The 16,719-nt window shown below is 38.4% G+C and overlaps 1 protein-coding gene across 48 annotated transcripts in view; it reads left to right on the top strand.

Moving 5' to 3' along the window:
* Nucleotides 1–16,719, top strand: part of LOC144289788 (uncharacterized) — a 392,823-nt gene that overhangs the window by 163,849 nt on the left and 212,255 nt on the right. For 44 of the 48 annotated variants that reach the window (XR_013357722.1, XR_013357721.1, XR_013357739.1 and 41 more), the window contains one exon: nucleotides 4,790–4,859. The exons of the other annotated variants lie outside the window; for them this stretch is intronic. The gene's annotated coding sequence lies outside the window, so the exon portion shown is untranslated. The remainder of the gene's footprint in view (nucleotides 1–4,789; nucleotides 4,860–16,719) is intronic. 48 annotated transcript variants of the gene reach the window in all.

Raw genomic sequence — 16,719 nt, 5'->3', positions numbered from 1 at the left:
CCACAAATAGCACTATTTCTCTAAATATGGCTTATGGGATACTAGTTGTCAACTGCTTTTTAAGAAAGGGGGGAAAAATAAATGGACATTCTGTGATCAAATAAATCTGGGAAATGTTATGAGTTTTATTCTTTTACAAAGCACATCAGCCTCTTCAAGGCTCTGGGCAGTCCTGCAGCAAAAGACCCGTCAAGCCTTTTAATCCAATGTTTTCCAAACCTATTTGGCCACAGAACACTGTTGAACACCTGTTGACGTCCAACAGAAGCTATGCTCTGTGGAACACCCCTTGGAAATTGCTAGTGTCCTGGAATGGCATTCGAGGTCTTCTTAGCCTGACCACAGCCACATCCTCCAAGTACCAGGTCCAGAATTTTCTTTCCACTTTTTCTTCTTTTGTCCTTTCATTTCCTCCACCTTAGACAGTCTTTTTGTTGAAATCCACCACATGCTTGAAATCCCAGATTCACCAAGAAGCTTTACACAAATCTACCAACTGGAGTTAACTTTTCCTTTCTCTGAATTCTCAAAGTATCTATGTAATACATGGCAGCCATAGAGGTCTTGAGCTGTTTTACAGGTAACCAGCAACAGGATTTTCAGTTTAAAAATAGGTATAATGTGGCATTTGCCCCAATAGAATTATGTGGTGGGTTAAACAAGAGGATGAATGTGGGTGCAATTAAATCTAAGGTATGAAAGGCAAGGATTTATGGAATTCACCTTTGTAGTTTCTGATGAATCTTGCACAGTTTTGAATACAACCGATCTTTATTTATGTTTGCAGAATTGTTATACTCAACTGTTAATAGAGATTCTGGATCATGCATTACCTTCATAACATATTGATAAGATAAATTATTTGTGCTTTTGGAGGGGAATTCTGTGTTTTAGGTATGATCATACATCCAAGTTGTAGTTATAAACTGGATGGGCTTTGGAAGGTCACTTATCCTCTCTGGGGCTCAGTATCTGGATGTGTAACATTTAAGGGATTAAACTAAGTCAGTAGTACTCTCAAAAATTTCTTAAACATAGGCACCAAGGTGGCTCCGTAGGTTAAGTGTCCAATTCTTGGTTTGGGCTCCAGTCATGATCTCAGAGTCATTAGATGGAGCCCCCAGTCGTGTTCAGCAAGGAGTCTGCTTGAGATTCTCTCTTTTTCTCCCTCTGCCCCTCTCCTGCTCACACATGCTGTTTCTCCCTCTCTCTAAAATAAATAAATAAATCTTTAAAAAAATTTTTTAAACCGAGAATCTTTAAAAATTAATTTTCCCATGATTTGAGAGATTTTTTTTAAAAAAAGCAAACAGCATTAATTGAAGTAATAATGGTATTTCTATTTTTTTCTAATCAAAATTATATTTAAAAACCTGATGATTTTACTTGCTATTCAGTCTTACCACAAATACGTAGACAGTTTTACTCTGAGATTTCTAGAATATTGAACCACAGCACTCAGAGACAGATTGTGGCCTCCACTGATATAGAAGGGATAGATGTGATGAGTAGACATCGTCTAGACAGATAAGGCAATGAGAGAGTGGGGTACAAACAGTGATCTTGGCAGATGGAAATGATACATAGGCCAAAACACAAGAAAATCAGAGACAGTTTGGTAATTTTGGAAATTCTGTGCCTGTGAGTACACACACATGCAAATGCAGCACACATTTGCACCAGGTAACAGTATAAAATTTATTTCTAACTATGTGTGGGGGTCAAAAAAGTTTGCTCAACATGACTCTAGACTTCAGGAAGCTTTCTTATAAAGGCCCGCTCTGAGTCACCATAGGAACCAGGTGGTAGACATTAACAAAGCAGCACAAATCCAGCTCTCCCCCTAAAACATGAGGTTCAAGGGAGCATGTCCTGTTCCTGTTATGTAAGAATCTATTGACAAGTTCAAGTTAAAAGAAGGATTTCCCTCAGAAGATCAGAAATGGACTGCTTCAGAAAGATATATAGGCTTAATGCACCAGGGGCATGTTCTGGGCCATTTCTGTGGTGTTAGATATTTGTGGTCTCCTCAACTTCCTGTGGCTCAGTCCCTTTTTTTGCTTAGCATCTACCATGGGAGAGCCGGACCCGCCATCTGTGCTGGGAACTTCAAAGATGTGTTTTGGTTTACATTCTGTTACAATGAACTCAATGCAAATTGTTTTTATGTTGTTTTTAAAATTTGTCGTTTTACTTGTTTTTGGAAGGGGGAGAGTAAGGGGAGTGAACTAGTACTGGCCCGTGGTTTAATATGGTGTTGGCCTGAGGAAAAAAAAAGAGGATCAACAGATGTTAGTTTTGATTCATTGTTTCCTTCTGTGGGAATCTAGTTTTTACTATTTTTCACATTCTATTTGGATCCAGATTTTTTCTTGGTAGGGGAAAAATGCTAAATTTCCATTTAGATAAATTCACTTTAACAGTGGCAACTTGCCATACACTCCTCCTTTCTTTCCTTAGTTTTTCGAAATAGCACAGACACTTCCTCGAACTTCAGGCTTAGCTGAACTTTATTGAATGGTCCTTCAAAGGTCAACTGAAAGGCACTATTTCTCACAGAGGAGAAGGTTCCCAATCAGAGTTTAGAGTGAACCAGAAGAGACCTTACCATGAATTTAATCCCATTCCTACTGATTTTTTTCTGATAAAGCAGTCAAGCTTAAGGGAAGTGATGTGAATTGCTCGTGCTCACTGGTGACAGAGCTAGACCTAGGACCAAGCTCAAGAAAGCCATTTGGCCTCATTGCCCCTTCAAATGCTCGGCAATAGCTTCTGTAAGATGCAAGTTTCATGGAAAACACTAGCCATGCTAATCAGATAAAACTCAACATACAAAAAAAAAAAAAAAAAAAAAAAACTCAACATACATTTGTTACTGGCAAGAAAATTTCAAATGTAATTGATGTTGTAAAATTGGACATTTTATTTATTGGTTAATTAAGTTTATTATTACAGTAGGAGTCTCCAGAGAAAATTGCTAGTATATTAAGGATTTTTACTATGATAGATAATGAGGTAGAAGGAAGGTCCCTAAGAATAGTCAAGGTTTCTGATACTTAGAACTTTTTTCTGTTAGAATTATAATTATTGGAAGTGTATAAATTATAATCAGAGGAATTATCCAAATCACCTGCTGGAAATTGGATTTGAGGAAGGAAAATCTCTAATAATTTAGACCAGAGTTTCTTAACATTAACCCTATGAACAGTTGGAACCAGATAATTCCTGTTATGGGGGGTTAACCTGTGATTGCACCATGTTTAACAGCATTCCTGGCCCCTGCCTGATAGATGCCAGTAACCACGGGGGGGTGGGGGGGGGCGGTGAAACTACCCCCACTTGAAAATCACTAATTTAGGGACACCTGGGTGGCTTAGCGATTAAGCATCTGCCTTGGCCTCAGGGTGTGATCCTAGAGTCCTGGGATGGAGTCCCACATCAAGTTACACGTCGGGCTCCCTGCATGAAGCCTGCTTCTCCCTCTGCCTATGTCTCTCTCTCTCTCTCTCTCTCTCTCTCTGTGTCTCTCATGAATAAATAAATATTAAAAAAAAAAAAAGACAATCACTAATTTAGACAAGATGGATGTTTAAAATTAAGGACCTAGTTCATTTCATAACAGAGAGAAGTGGAGAGAGAGGCTAGGAAAGAGGGGTATTATTCTTTCTGATTATAAATGTAGCAAATATTTATATTTATAAAACATCAAAGCTGATGTTATTTAAATAATACCAGATTCTGTCAAGGTCAGTCTCTGCACATTGTCACAATCAAGAATGTCCAAGCCTGATATCCCAAAATCAATACAAATAAATGTAGCTTGTCTCCAAAGTCTCCCCAAGAGTTAGAGGCAGAGAGAGAGCAGATGCAGGTCCTGGAATAGACTCCCTGAAATCCCTCTTCAACAACATATTATTAGTTCCTCTCCTCAGAACATGTGCTCTTTCACAGTCTCTCCTCTTCACCCTCAGACTCAACCCCAAACTCCAGCTCTTGCTGGCTTTCCAATCTCTTTGCCACCCCTACTTAAATATCCACCAACTCAGTGCTTACATGTGTGCCTTCCTAGTCTAGCTTCACATAGCCTCTTAAGTGTAGCTGCCTCACCTATTGCCTAGATCCACACTAAGAAGTCCTGGAGTCCAGGCAAACACTAAATCTTCCTTCAAATGTTCTAGGCTGAGGGAAGGTTTTAAACTTTTATACAAGATTGTTTTTATCCTGGTCATATTAGAAAGAAGAAAATATGGGACACCTGGGTGGCTCAGCAGTTGAGCGTCTGCCTTTGGCTCAGGGCATGATCCCGGAGTCCCAGGATCAAGTCCCACATTAGGCTCCCTGCATGGAGCCTGCTTCTCCCTCTGCCTACATCTCTGCCTCTCTCTGTGTGTCTCTCATGACCAAATAAATTAAATATTAAAAAAAAAGAAAAGAAGCAGCAATTCCACTAGTCATAAACAAATCTGGTAGATGTCTAGGTAGGTGGTGTTGACACTTGCAACTATAAGGAGAGAATCATGAGGAAAATATGTAGTTTGCATTCCCAGTCATGGAAGGAGAATAAGATGACTTGACCTTTCCTTCCACATCCTTTTCCCATTGAATTACAAAGGCTGACTTCAGGATGTTTCAGTTTTATATGGGGCCATCATCATCATCATTGTTGCCATCCTCCTCATTATTTGTTATGTTCCCACTACGTGCCACATTATAAACATTTGCAAGAATGTAATACTTCACTTTCATTACAATTATTAACACAGATACTATTAATAATTCTAATTTACAGGAGAGGAAATTGAATTTCGCAGTGGTTACAGAAGCTATTTCAGGATGACATAGCTATAAACTTCTCACTTGTAAGTACAAGAAAAATTCCCATACTCAAGAATCTCTAGCTTTACTTCTTTCTCCGCCATGTGTCTGTCTTTGAACTCATGCTGTGGTAGGCAGCCAGATGAGGAAAATCCTGGTCTGTTTACGCCTGTCAACAAAGGTCTATGGGTGACAGCTAGATGTGGGCTGGTCAGGTGGGCAGTGAGAAACACTTTTCCTATGATTTCTATTGTAAAATCATATCCAAATATTTTTCCTCCTGCATGTCAGCCATGCCTGCTCTATCTTTATTTGGAAGTGTCTTGTGATCTTGCTACTCAAAATAGACTCCACAGGCCTACAGCATCAATGGTACCTGGAAACTTGTAGGAAATGTAGCCTCCTGGGCCACATTCCAGACCTACTGAATGGTATCCCAGGTGATTGGAATACAAGTGTCCTCAAGATGTTGGAAGGTGGTCCCAGTACAAAATTTCCATAGTCAGTGGTGGTTCTCAAACTTGTCCATATATCAAGTTCACTCAAAGGGCTTGAGAAAATCCAATTGCCAAACTTCCCCTTTGCCCTAGGGTTTTGGGTTTGGTCGATATGGGGTGGGGCCCAAGAATTTGGATTTCTGATAAGTTCCCAAGTGGGCTGGGGACCATAGTTTGTGAACCATTGTTACAGCCAAATACATTGAGAAGCTGCTAAAAATTAAACCAAATTAAACAATTGGTTTTCTAACAGGTCTCACAGCTGTTAATGTGCTAATTAATACTTGGTTTCCCAAACTCTTGGCCCATTTAAACCATTTTGGGTGGAGTGGGGGAAGACAAAACATCACTAAAAATTAGTGTTGCACAAAATGAACTTTGGAAACCACTGTTCTACAGACAATAAAGTTTAGCAATTTTGAATGAAAAAAGAAAAAATAGCTGAGTATAGTAAAATGACCGCTACGGTCGAGTGAAGGGTAGTCTTGGTTTTGGTAGTGTCAGCACAGCTGTTGTGTCTTGTACCAAATGAGTAGCACATTTCTCCAAGGGATTTCTACAGATTGAAAATAAATTATAAATTATTGAGATTCACATAACATAGACCAGTAGACCAGGAATTAAAAAGAGACAAAAAAAAAAAAAATCTTCAACGACATTTGAATTGCTGCTTCATCCCCCCCTATTGAAATACAAGCCAAGAATAAAACATTGATTAAATAGAGAGCATTGACATTTTACTCCTGTGGTGCTGGATACCAGCCTAGACAAAGAGCCGGTTAAACTCAGAAGACAAAGAGCTCTTTTGTGAGGCAGTAAGTTCATCTGGGAGAAATATTAAGTGAACTCTCAAAGGAGAGACTACTCCAACATCTTTACCTACAATACTCATTGAGAGGCAATAGGTAAAATCCCATTCAAAATATATAGGAGAAGGAGGATGAAGGAATTTATTAAAGGACGGAATTGGAAGATACATAAAACACAACTTTTGCCTCCGGGGATGGAAATTTATATTAGAAAATGAAAACCAAAAAGAACAATAAGATATGAGCAAGAAGATACATTCTTCTGAGCAAACAAAACATAAATGTCAATTGTGTCATATTCTATATGGGTAGAAAGATATAGCAGTGGACAAAACAGACATTTTCTCTCAAAGATCGTACACTGTAATAAGTACAGGTTAAAAATAATAAACAATAAATCAAATAAGAATCATACCTGAAGATAAATAAGGAGAGGAGACCAAAAAAAAAAAAAAAAGAGGGATTGGGTAGATCTGCATTTGTAAGCATGTAAGCATGCTCAGGGAAAGCTGCCCTGATTTATTTGGGCTAAGAAAAAAGAGAATAGAAGGAATGACCCACATAAATGTTTGGGTAAGGAGCATTCTAGAAATCCAGACTAGAGTATGAAAAGGACAGTAATCAGGAGAGAGGTATTTATGGAACTGAAAGGAGATGACATTAAGTGAACACTTGGCTTTCACAAGTGACTGTGCTGGGTCACCTGTGTATGACTGTGTATGTATCAGGTTCTAATGGGCTGGGGATGGGAGGTGAGTGATGGTGTTCAAGATCGAGTTAGAACTTGGGCTCCTGATTTTGACCATTTCATTTCCTGTGATTCATTCACTCAGCCCCCAAATGCTGCTTCTGCTGTGTTAATACAGAATAAGTCATGTGATTGTGTCCAGTTCTATAGGTAGAGTCATGTGTAGTATTAGTAACTGTTATTCTTGCTAAAGAATTTTTATATCCCCAGTCTGTGAGTAAGAGTTATTCCTTAACATTAGGGCTAAATTGCATTTTAGACAAACAACTGCAACAATTTAAAGTTGCTCTACAACTTCAAATCCTTAAGAAAGCTTACATCTCTTTAAAATAGGTCTACAGGGGATCACTGGGTGGCGCAGTGGTTTAGCGCCTGCCTTTAGCCCAGGGCGCGATCCTGGAGTCCTGGGATCGAGTCCCACGTTGGGCTCCTGGCATGGAGCCTGCTTCTCCCTCCTCCTGTGTCTCTGCCTCTCTCTCTCTATCATAAATAAATAAATAAATCTTTAAAAAAAATAAAATAAAATAGGTCTACAATGAGAAATAAAATATTAGGGAATACTCAGTCTATGATGGCCCAAATTCATTCTCCCTGTTACGTATTATTATAAAAGACTTTCAGGGATCCCTGGGTGGCGCAGCGGTTTGGCGCCTGCCTTTGGCCCAGGGCGTGATCCTGGAGACCCGGGATCGAATCCCACGTTGGGCTCCCGGTGCATGGAGCCTGCTTCTCCCTCTGCCTGTGTCTCTGCCTCTCTCTCTCTGTGTGACTATCATGAATAAATAAATAAAATCTTTAAAAAAAAAAAAAAAGACTTTCAGATGAATAGAGGTATTAGGTAGATCTTAAATATAAAGAAAGGATTGCTTGTGGTATTCAATAAGTTACAGATAAAGATTTGTTGACCCAAGATTTACAAAGATGAGCATGAAAAGGACACACATGTATCTGGAAATTATTTTGTTGGAAGGACATTTTAAAAAGTAAATATGCAGGAGATTATTTTTGTATTATTTAATATAATTAAAATGAAAATAAAAGCATTCAGAAAAGTCCCAAAAGGTTGGAATTAATTATCAAATTGTTTTACTCAAATATCATAGAGTTTTCATTCTGGAAAAAGAAAGAGTGCTGGCAAGTGAATTCAACGAAAGCAACACAGCTCAGATTTGCAAAAAGGAAGCATTGATCTTGCCTCCTGTGATTTTCAGTACTACGAACCTAAGCATTTGCCTTCAAAGTTCAGATCCTTGAAATAAGACTCTCCCACTGTCATAATGGAACACAGGCCATATGATTGCTCCATCACTGAGAAGCCTCAAATATTATGTTTGCTCTGTGCTTTAAAGTGGCATCACGTTATTCAAGGCTGGCTGAAATCATTCGAGGAAGAGGCAAAGTCTGCTTTTCCTTTGCTTTCTGTAAGATGGCAAGATTGTGTAATCATACCCCAGCTGAATCTGGCTTATGTTGGTAAAGGAATTATCTCCTCATTAAAAACAAATCTTAATAGGCCTAATTTGAAGGCTGCTTTTGTCTGTAACTTGATCAAGAGGGTAATGACTGTGAGCCATGCTAAACAGAGGGAGAGTAAAAGAAAGTCAGAAACATTAAACAGTGCAGAACACAGTCACATTAGAGTGCTTTTGATATGCAAATTAAGCACACAAGGCAAAAAAAAAAAAAAATAGAAATGGGCTTGTTTCATTTCATTTCTTGATACTCTCCTTAGGGCATCCAGGAAAACCCAAGCGTTTAAGAAATGATTTGGTTTCAGAGACATGTAATTGTTATTTTCAGGGTTTTAGTGTCCTCAATTGCAAAATGGGAATACTAATGTCTATAATTATTATGATAGGATGGTTATAAGGATTAAATGAATAAATGTGAGGCATCTAGAACAGTGTCTGGATTTCTAATCTACTCAGCACATAGTTTCTGATAGCCCTTACTATAAGGTTTACCTATTTTTATTGGTGGTGTTATTACTATTATTAGCATTTTTTTTCTATTCTATACAAACTAGAATACCAGTCATAGATATAAGACTATTTCACTACAGAGGCTTCAGACCTTTTAAGATGCCAGCAGTGTGCATCTCAAAGAGCGTGATGTTCTATTCAGTCTTCCCTAAATGTATTTGACCTCAAACCTATTTCTCACAGGATGTCTTGTAACCCCCTGAGAAACATTAGTTCCTAAAGGAAGTTATGGATGACAATTCAATGATGCCCACAGGAAAAATGACTTCTAAGCCCTCAGCTAGTTAGGGGCAGAGTCTGGGCTTAAGCCTTGGTGTCCTAGGCTGATGTCAATTATTGGTAAAGAGTACTTTAAAAGATCCCATATAGGGAAAGGAGATCTGATGACCAGCCTTCTCTTTAAGAGTTTGTTAGTGGAAGCACCTCTAGAGTGCTCTTCTGTAAGCAATGTTAGGAGGCTCTCTAAACCATTGAACCAGCCCTGAAACAAATCATCTCCCCCTTTGTATCAAATGGCCAAGAGAAAGGACTGCTAACCATTACTGACAGGGGCTAGGAGACTCTGGCCTAGGCTTGGGGTCTTTGAGCTTCTGCCTTCGACTCGGCATGATCCTGGGGTCCTGAGATGGAGTCCCACATTGGGCTCCCTGCTGGGAACCTGTTTTTTTCTCTCTGCCTATGTCTGTGTCTCTCGTGAATAAATGAATAAAAGATACTTAAAAAAAAAAAAAAAAAAGAAGAAGAAGAAGCATCTTCTACTACTCTAGTCAGGCTAGGAGTGATAAAGCGGGCCATAGATCAGGCTTGTTGGGGAACTTCCTCTAACCAGTCCACAACGAGGTAAGTATAAACATTGTGAGTCAGCATTTGGAAACTTTTACAGTAATTTACAGAGGAATTTTGCATCTATGCACAAGTTAAACTAAGTAACAGTTTTTAAAACAGGGCTTGTATTTGTACCGTTTTAATATTTCATTTTTCTAGAAATTTATTTTTTATTGTAAAATAAAAGCATCAGTCCAGGACAGATTAAATATTAAAAAAAAAATTAAAGTTGTCCTTTACGTTAGATAGTTCGAGAGACTGGTTCTCAGAAGTAATGGCCCCAGACCTGTAGTATCAGTATGTACATGAAAGAAAGAAAGAGAGACAAAGACAGAGATCCCAAACCCTGGTGTGCAAAGATAATATGACACATTTCTCTATGATCAACTTAAATTATACTCCTAACAACCACTCATTCAGGTTGGAAGTAATTTCAATGTCAGTTAGGATTAGGTTAAGCTATGAGTAATGGAGAACCCCTCCAAAAAAAACTAAAAAACAAAACAAAAAAAAAACCCAAAACCAGTGGCCTCATCAATGAGTGGACTTTTGGGAAACCAAATCATTTCTTAAACACTTGGGTTTCCCTGGATGCCCTAAGGAGGATATCAAGAAATGAAATGAAACAATGAGTACAATGAATACAATGAATATTCATCAATGAGTATTTTTTGATGTGGTTTTGTTTTCCACTCTTCTATCCAAATCCTCTGAAATAAAAGGACACAGAGTCCTGCCCACCTTTTGAAATTTAATTTTATTTTATTATTTTAAAAATCTATTTATTTATTTATTTATTTACTTACTTACTTACTTATTTATTATTTATTTATTTATTTATTTATTTATTTATTTATTTATTTATTTATAGAACATGAGTGGGGAAAGGGGCAGAAAGGAAGGGAGAGAGAGAAATTCAAGCAGACTCCCCACTGAGCACAGAGCCTGACAAAGGGCCCTATCCCACAACCCTGACATCATGACTTGAGCTGAAACCAAGAGTCGGGCACATAACCAACTCAGCCACCCAGTTGCCACCTCTGCCTTTTTTAATAGAGCAGGAAAAAGTCAGGGAGGAACCAAAACAAGACTCCAGTATACTATGGCTTATCAACGATGATATTTAATCATCCTCTGTGATGATCTTGGAGCCAGACCAATTCCTAGAAGGTTTGGGGCCTACTCTGAATAACCGGGTGTTCTTTATGCATCAGATAGTGTTTTCCCCTTTTAACCATTGTCTGCTGAGGTCTTTAAAACTCCCTTCATAGGTTTTAGAATCCAAATCATCTCTTTCTTATTGGCCTTTCTAGGTTTCTCTCACTTGTCATAGATTTTTGTCTCGATGCATTTCTTTGTAGCTGGAACACTCAAGCAAAAAAGGTGAGTGGAAGCACATTTTATCAATTTATTTCCAGGCCTCTGGTATTGAAGTCAATCTCTAATTGAAAAATTAGTCTCCAGGGGCCACTAATTAGATCTTGAGATTGATGCTTTGTGCAAAATTTAGAATCTTCCTAGTCTGCCACATTTTTGTAGGCTCCTTTTTCATTCAGTTCTAGTTTGTAGCTAAGGGGTTCCATACTTCCATTGGTCTGGACTGCTAGCAACAATGCTTATATAGTAATATCTTTGAAAATGTAGATGAAACATTGGCAACTTTGGAATGAATTGTCATACATTTCCCAACGTCTCCTACCATCTCTAATGAATTGTATAACTTTTTAGTGTATTAAATAATTATATATTTGTCATATATTCATTTAGCTGCAAGATTTTCAAAAAGCTATATTTAGAAGACCAAATTTGATTTATCCTGTTTCTTTTTCAGTGTTACCTCTGTTCCATCATATGAATCTCCACCTTTTGTTTTGGAATTAAAAAAATCCTCAGAGAATATAGTCTTCTGAATTTAGACATTTTTGAAGCTGATTTTCCTCCTAGCCACATTTATCTCTCTAACAAAGATTTCCAGAAAAATAAAAGGCTAGGAAAAATGGAAATCTTAGCAAATTAAATATTATTAATATTATGTAACTTACATTGATTTTATAGGAATAACTCATGCAATTTGGATGCCAACCTCATGCTTTATTTCCATTTACTTCCATGCTCTAATATGCCTTTTTTCCTCATTTTTCTTGTTCAGCTTTAAAGAAGAATAAAATTACTTGCAATTTCACTCAGAGACACCCACTTTTGAATATTTTGGTTCATTTCCTTCTAATCTCAAAGAAAGCTTTCATTTTAGAAACACTGCCTTTATTTTTTAACATGTATATGCATTTTCCTTATATCCATATGAATTATTTTTTCCCATTTATAAAAACAATACATAATTATTATCATAAAATCAAAATTAATAAGGTGAATAAAGAAAAGAATTGGTTGTGTTTTGTTGCCAAGTCTTTGGATGTGCTTGCCCAAAATTTTAGGAAAATTTGTGTGGCTTTAGTAACTACTGCTTGGCTGTTAGTGAAACTTTTCTGCCAAGTTACAGGAAAGTGGATAGTCTGCTAGGCCTCCAGGTCAATTTGGATGGACCCTTTGTGAGTTTCAAAGTAACGTTTAAAATATATGTTGTTTTGGGGCATCTGGGTAGTTCAGTTGGTTAAGCATCAGCTCAGGTCATGATCCCAGTGTCCCAGGAGCCCTCATGGGGCTCCCTGCTCAAGTAGGGAATCTGCTTCTCTCTCTCTCTCTGCTACTCACCACCCCCAGTTCATTCTCTGTCTTACTATCTCTCTCAAATAAATAAATACAATTTTTTTAAAACAAACAAACAAATAAATAAATAAACACATATTGTTTTGCAACATTTTCTCCAAATATGATAGTGTCAAAACTCACTCCCCTGTCTTTCATAGAGCAAATTACAACAGGGCAGCCTAGCTAAATGAGTGTGGAATTTAAATTTCCATGTTTTAACATTTTTCTATTTAATAAGAAGCACTGGACAATTAAAAAAAAAAGTTTCAACTGTGAAGTCAAGAGAGAAAAAGCACATGTTTTTTCCACACAAGGAGAAGAAAAACAATATGAATCAAGCAATATTAATCACATATATCCCCACATGCTAAGGATATTAGGTGAACCTTGTGCATAACAAGTTACAAAATTAAGTTACTAAAATATAAACCCTGTGCCTCTCAGTTGTTTGAACTTTGCAGTTAGCTTGGTCTTTCATTTTGTACTAACCAGGCAGAGCCACAGTTGTAGAGAGATAAAATTTCATTCGTTGGTCTCTGATCGACTCAGAACAGAATCTATTACCTCTTGGTTCCTGAATGGCTGAATATGGATTCAGAAGAAATGGGAACCATTAGTGCAGAAGATTTATATTTCTAATTAGACCCTGATAGCCACTCAGCTTCTTTTGAGAGCCAAGGGGAAAGAAAGTTTGTCCCAATCAATCAATCAATCAATAGGCAGGATGAGAGGGAAGGAAAGAGTAGCAATATAACTTATGTTTAACCCCAGAAGGAGGAATACATGGCACACTTGATTTTACCTCCTCCTGTCCTTGATTTGCTAATGAATCACATGACATTTCCCACTGAGATTGGATTTAGGCTCAGAATCTTTCTCGGTACAGCCTTCTGGGCAGCTGCTCCCAATCTATCGTGGTTGGCTTATGAGATCGATTTACTGAGTTATTTATTCATTTATTCACCATGTATTGGACATATAAACTGTGCCAGGCATGGTAAAACGCATTCAGGAGCAAGACACAAAGCTTACATTCTAGCAAAAGGAAACCTTTTTATTACCTTTCTTGGTCCTGCACATTTGCTTGGCATGCAGTAGGTGTTCAATAAATTTCTTCTGTCACATTGCATTGAAGTGACTTGTGAAGAGTATCCTGGCATCAGCTGACCCAGCTGAGAAGTGGAGTGTGGCCATGGTTCTCCATCAAATAATGCGAACATTTGTTCTGCCTCAGTTCACTTCCTGCTCAAGGTCTATTAAAAACAAGCTCACCATCCAGATTCGTTCTCAACTGGATATGTTTCGAGGGGCAAGGGTGGATAGCCAAGAGACGAGTCATACATGGAAACTCAACTCATTCCTTCAATCTGACCTCTGAATGTCTTTTAGATCTGCTGATTAGATTCTTGCTAGAGCACAATATCAGACTCAATCCTCAAAGGAAATAAATTAAACTGCACCACACGAGGACAAATGGTTGACATTGTGCTCTTGCTAGCATCTTGTGTGCAGCTGTGAACAGCTGTGTGAGTGCCAGTTAAGCTGTGATAGTATCATTGGGAAGAGAGATAAAGGGCAATTCATTCACAAAGCACTATTGAAAGGACCTCACAGGTGTGTTCTAAGGATTGAATTTCTGCTATCCCCTCTCTATCTGAAATTTATCCTGAGATAAGCTGATATAATATAATATAGAATTATAGGTCTTCTCCGTCCGGGGAATGGTGTTTTAGGAATACATGATGTGACATTCACAAACAAACATGAAATAGGGAAAAGCAGTCTCCACTTGACAAAAAGGATTAGCTTCTGACTCTGGAGTGATTCTTGGACCATTTATTCATTCCCTTATGAATAAGCTTCAGTTTTCCCCCCTCTGGTACAGAAGCACAAATTTGCCAAAGAGAGTGGCTTTTTTAGAGAACCGCTTTATTTATTACCCATGCTTGCAACTTCACTCCCCTACCAGAAGCCGTCAGCTGCTCATCCTTTGACTACAAATTGTCAGCTCCTTTGGTGAACAACGATGAGGTCAGATGCTAACGGCCAGTGAAGGGGACAAAATGAAGTGAGTAAAGGGTATTTGGTAAAGAGATTGAAATGGCATTTGGATGTTTGTTTTAAAAGACTTCAATATGCCATTCAAAGGGAAAACTGTGTATATCAGCTGCCCTCTTGAGAAATGGAGTTAGAAGATAAAGCCGTAAATTAAAATTGGATAGAAATCCTAGGTCAGTGTTCCTAACTGTTGGCCCAGTACATGGGCCACCTTTGTGGACTCAATCGCCTAGTAATCTCGCTGAAACTGCAGATTTCACTCATGGCTGCAGAATCAATGAAGGACTGCCTGAGTTTTTGTAACCGACTCCCCGAGATGAGTCTAGTGTACATGGCTAGATTTGGGAATTACTGGTAGATGCCAGGCTAAACAAACACACAAACTAACAAATAAAAATAAAGCAGATGACAGGGCACCTGGGTGGCTCAGTCGGTTGGGTTGAGCATCTGTCCAGCTCTTGGTTTCAGCTCAGGTCGTGTTCTCAGGGCCTTGAGATGGAGTCCCATGTCAAGCTCTGTACTCAGTGGGGAGTCTATTTGAGATTCTTTCCCTCCCTTTCTTTCTGCCCCTCCTCTCCCTCATGCGCTCTCTTGCTCTCTCTCAAATAAATTAATCTTAAAAAGAAAATAAAGCAGATGAGTTATTTAGGAGGGGAAAACTGCAAACCCAGGCCAGAAAAATGAGATAGCAGGGCTGCCCCTCTGTATAGACCCAAACCAATAACTAATATTTTGTAATCAATAAATAGTAATTAATTTAAGTAATTACTTTATATCAAGGACTGATTATTTCCTTACATCTTTTAATCTTTAAATTATAAGGAACTTTATGAGTGAGGCAGAATCCATGGGGCTTCTCATGTATTACAACATGAGCATTTTAAGGCAGTCGGGAGGATCATACAGCTGGTAGCTGGCAGAGCCACGCTCCAGACTCAGGAAGTCTGATTCCAGAGCCTGTGGTTAAACCTGGACCAGAAACTGTCTTTCCTGAGCAGATGATAGGCCTTGGGGAAATGAAGTTTATTTAGTAAGGCAGTGTTGCCCTCAAGGAGCTCATGGAAATTTATAATGTAATGTAGCAAATGCAGTGTGTAACATGCAAAGAGAGACTCTGAGGTCTTTGCAGGATCACAGAGGAGGCCAGACCCAGGATGGAAAGTGGGCTCTGTGGGTCTGAGCTGAAATGTGAAAGGATGAGAAAGAGCGAGCCACAAAAAGACTGGATCGAGGGAAGGTATTCTTGGAGGAGTCAAAAAAGCCTCAGAGAAAAGATATAGTAGTTCCTGGCTTTTCTCAACAGGCTATTACTGAAGAAGGGTGAATTCATTATAAAATGGTAAGAATGATAACTATCTGCTTGATATGGAAAATAATTATTAATGATCATTATTTAATTGGTATTAATAATAATGATCACAATCATTTTTAGTAACTGACATGAATGATAATTGTGGTGTTTCATAACCTATTGCTATGTTATTCCAAAATTATCCTAAAGCTTAATTGTTGAAACAGCCTCTCTACTATGTTCTTAGGAATCAGGAATTCTGAGAAGGCATAAGTGGGATGGCTTGGATCTCTTGTCTGGGGCCTCAGCTGGAGCTGACTTGAACGGATGGGTCAATGAACACCAGGGCTAGAAAGTCTTCTTCCAAGAAGGATGGTCTACCATGTTGGTCAGGGTGACTGGAAGGCTATATTTAAGTGGAACCGTTTGCCAAAGCACTTCCGTGTGTCCTCCTCAACTTGGTGACCTCAGGAGAGTAGGACTTCTTCTAAGGTGGGTCAGTGTCCCAGTGAAGAAGGTAGATGGGATATCTTTTTGACCTAGCTTTGGAAGACACAAAGTGTTACCCCACCATACTCTATGCAGTCATAAGCACATCCAAATTTAAGAGAAACCATAACCTGAGGAGTATCAAGGAATTTAGAGCCAAGTTTTAAAATCACCACATGTGGTTAACATTTATTGGGTACTTTCTAAGTGTCGGGCACTGTTCTAAATGCTTTAGCAAGGATATCTCATTTAAAGTTCATCACAATGGTACAAAATATGTGGTACTATTATCCCAGTTATAGATGAGGGATCGCAGGCTTAGGGAGGATGTTTAACTTATACAAGGTCATCAATAAGTGGCCACATAGAGAAATGGACTCAAATTTGTGGGATTTAAAAATGGAAACCTAAGTCACATCACCTTGGTATTCTTTGTAACTCAGCTCTGACTCTGGACCCAAAGTGCACAGTATGCTCATTGTTAGTGTTTGTGGGA

The sequence above is a fragment of the Canis aureus genome, chromosome 19, assembly GCF_053574225.1.
Source record: "Canis aureus isolate CA01 chromosome 19, VMU_Caureus_v.1.0, whole genome shotgun sequence".
In the NCBI taxonomy this organism is placed as follows: Eukaryota; Metazoa; Chordata; class Mammalia; order Carnivora; family Canidae; genus Canis; species Canis aureus.
This window is presented reverse-complemented; position numbering and strand designations above follow the sequence as displayed.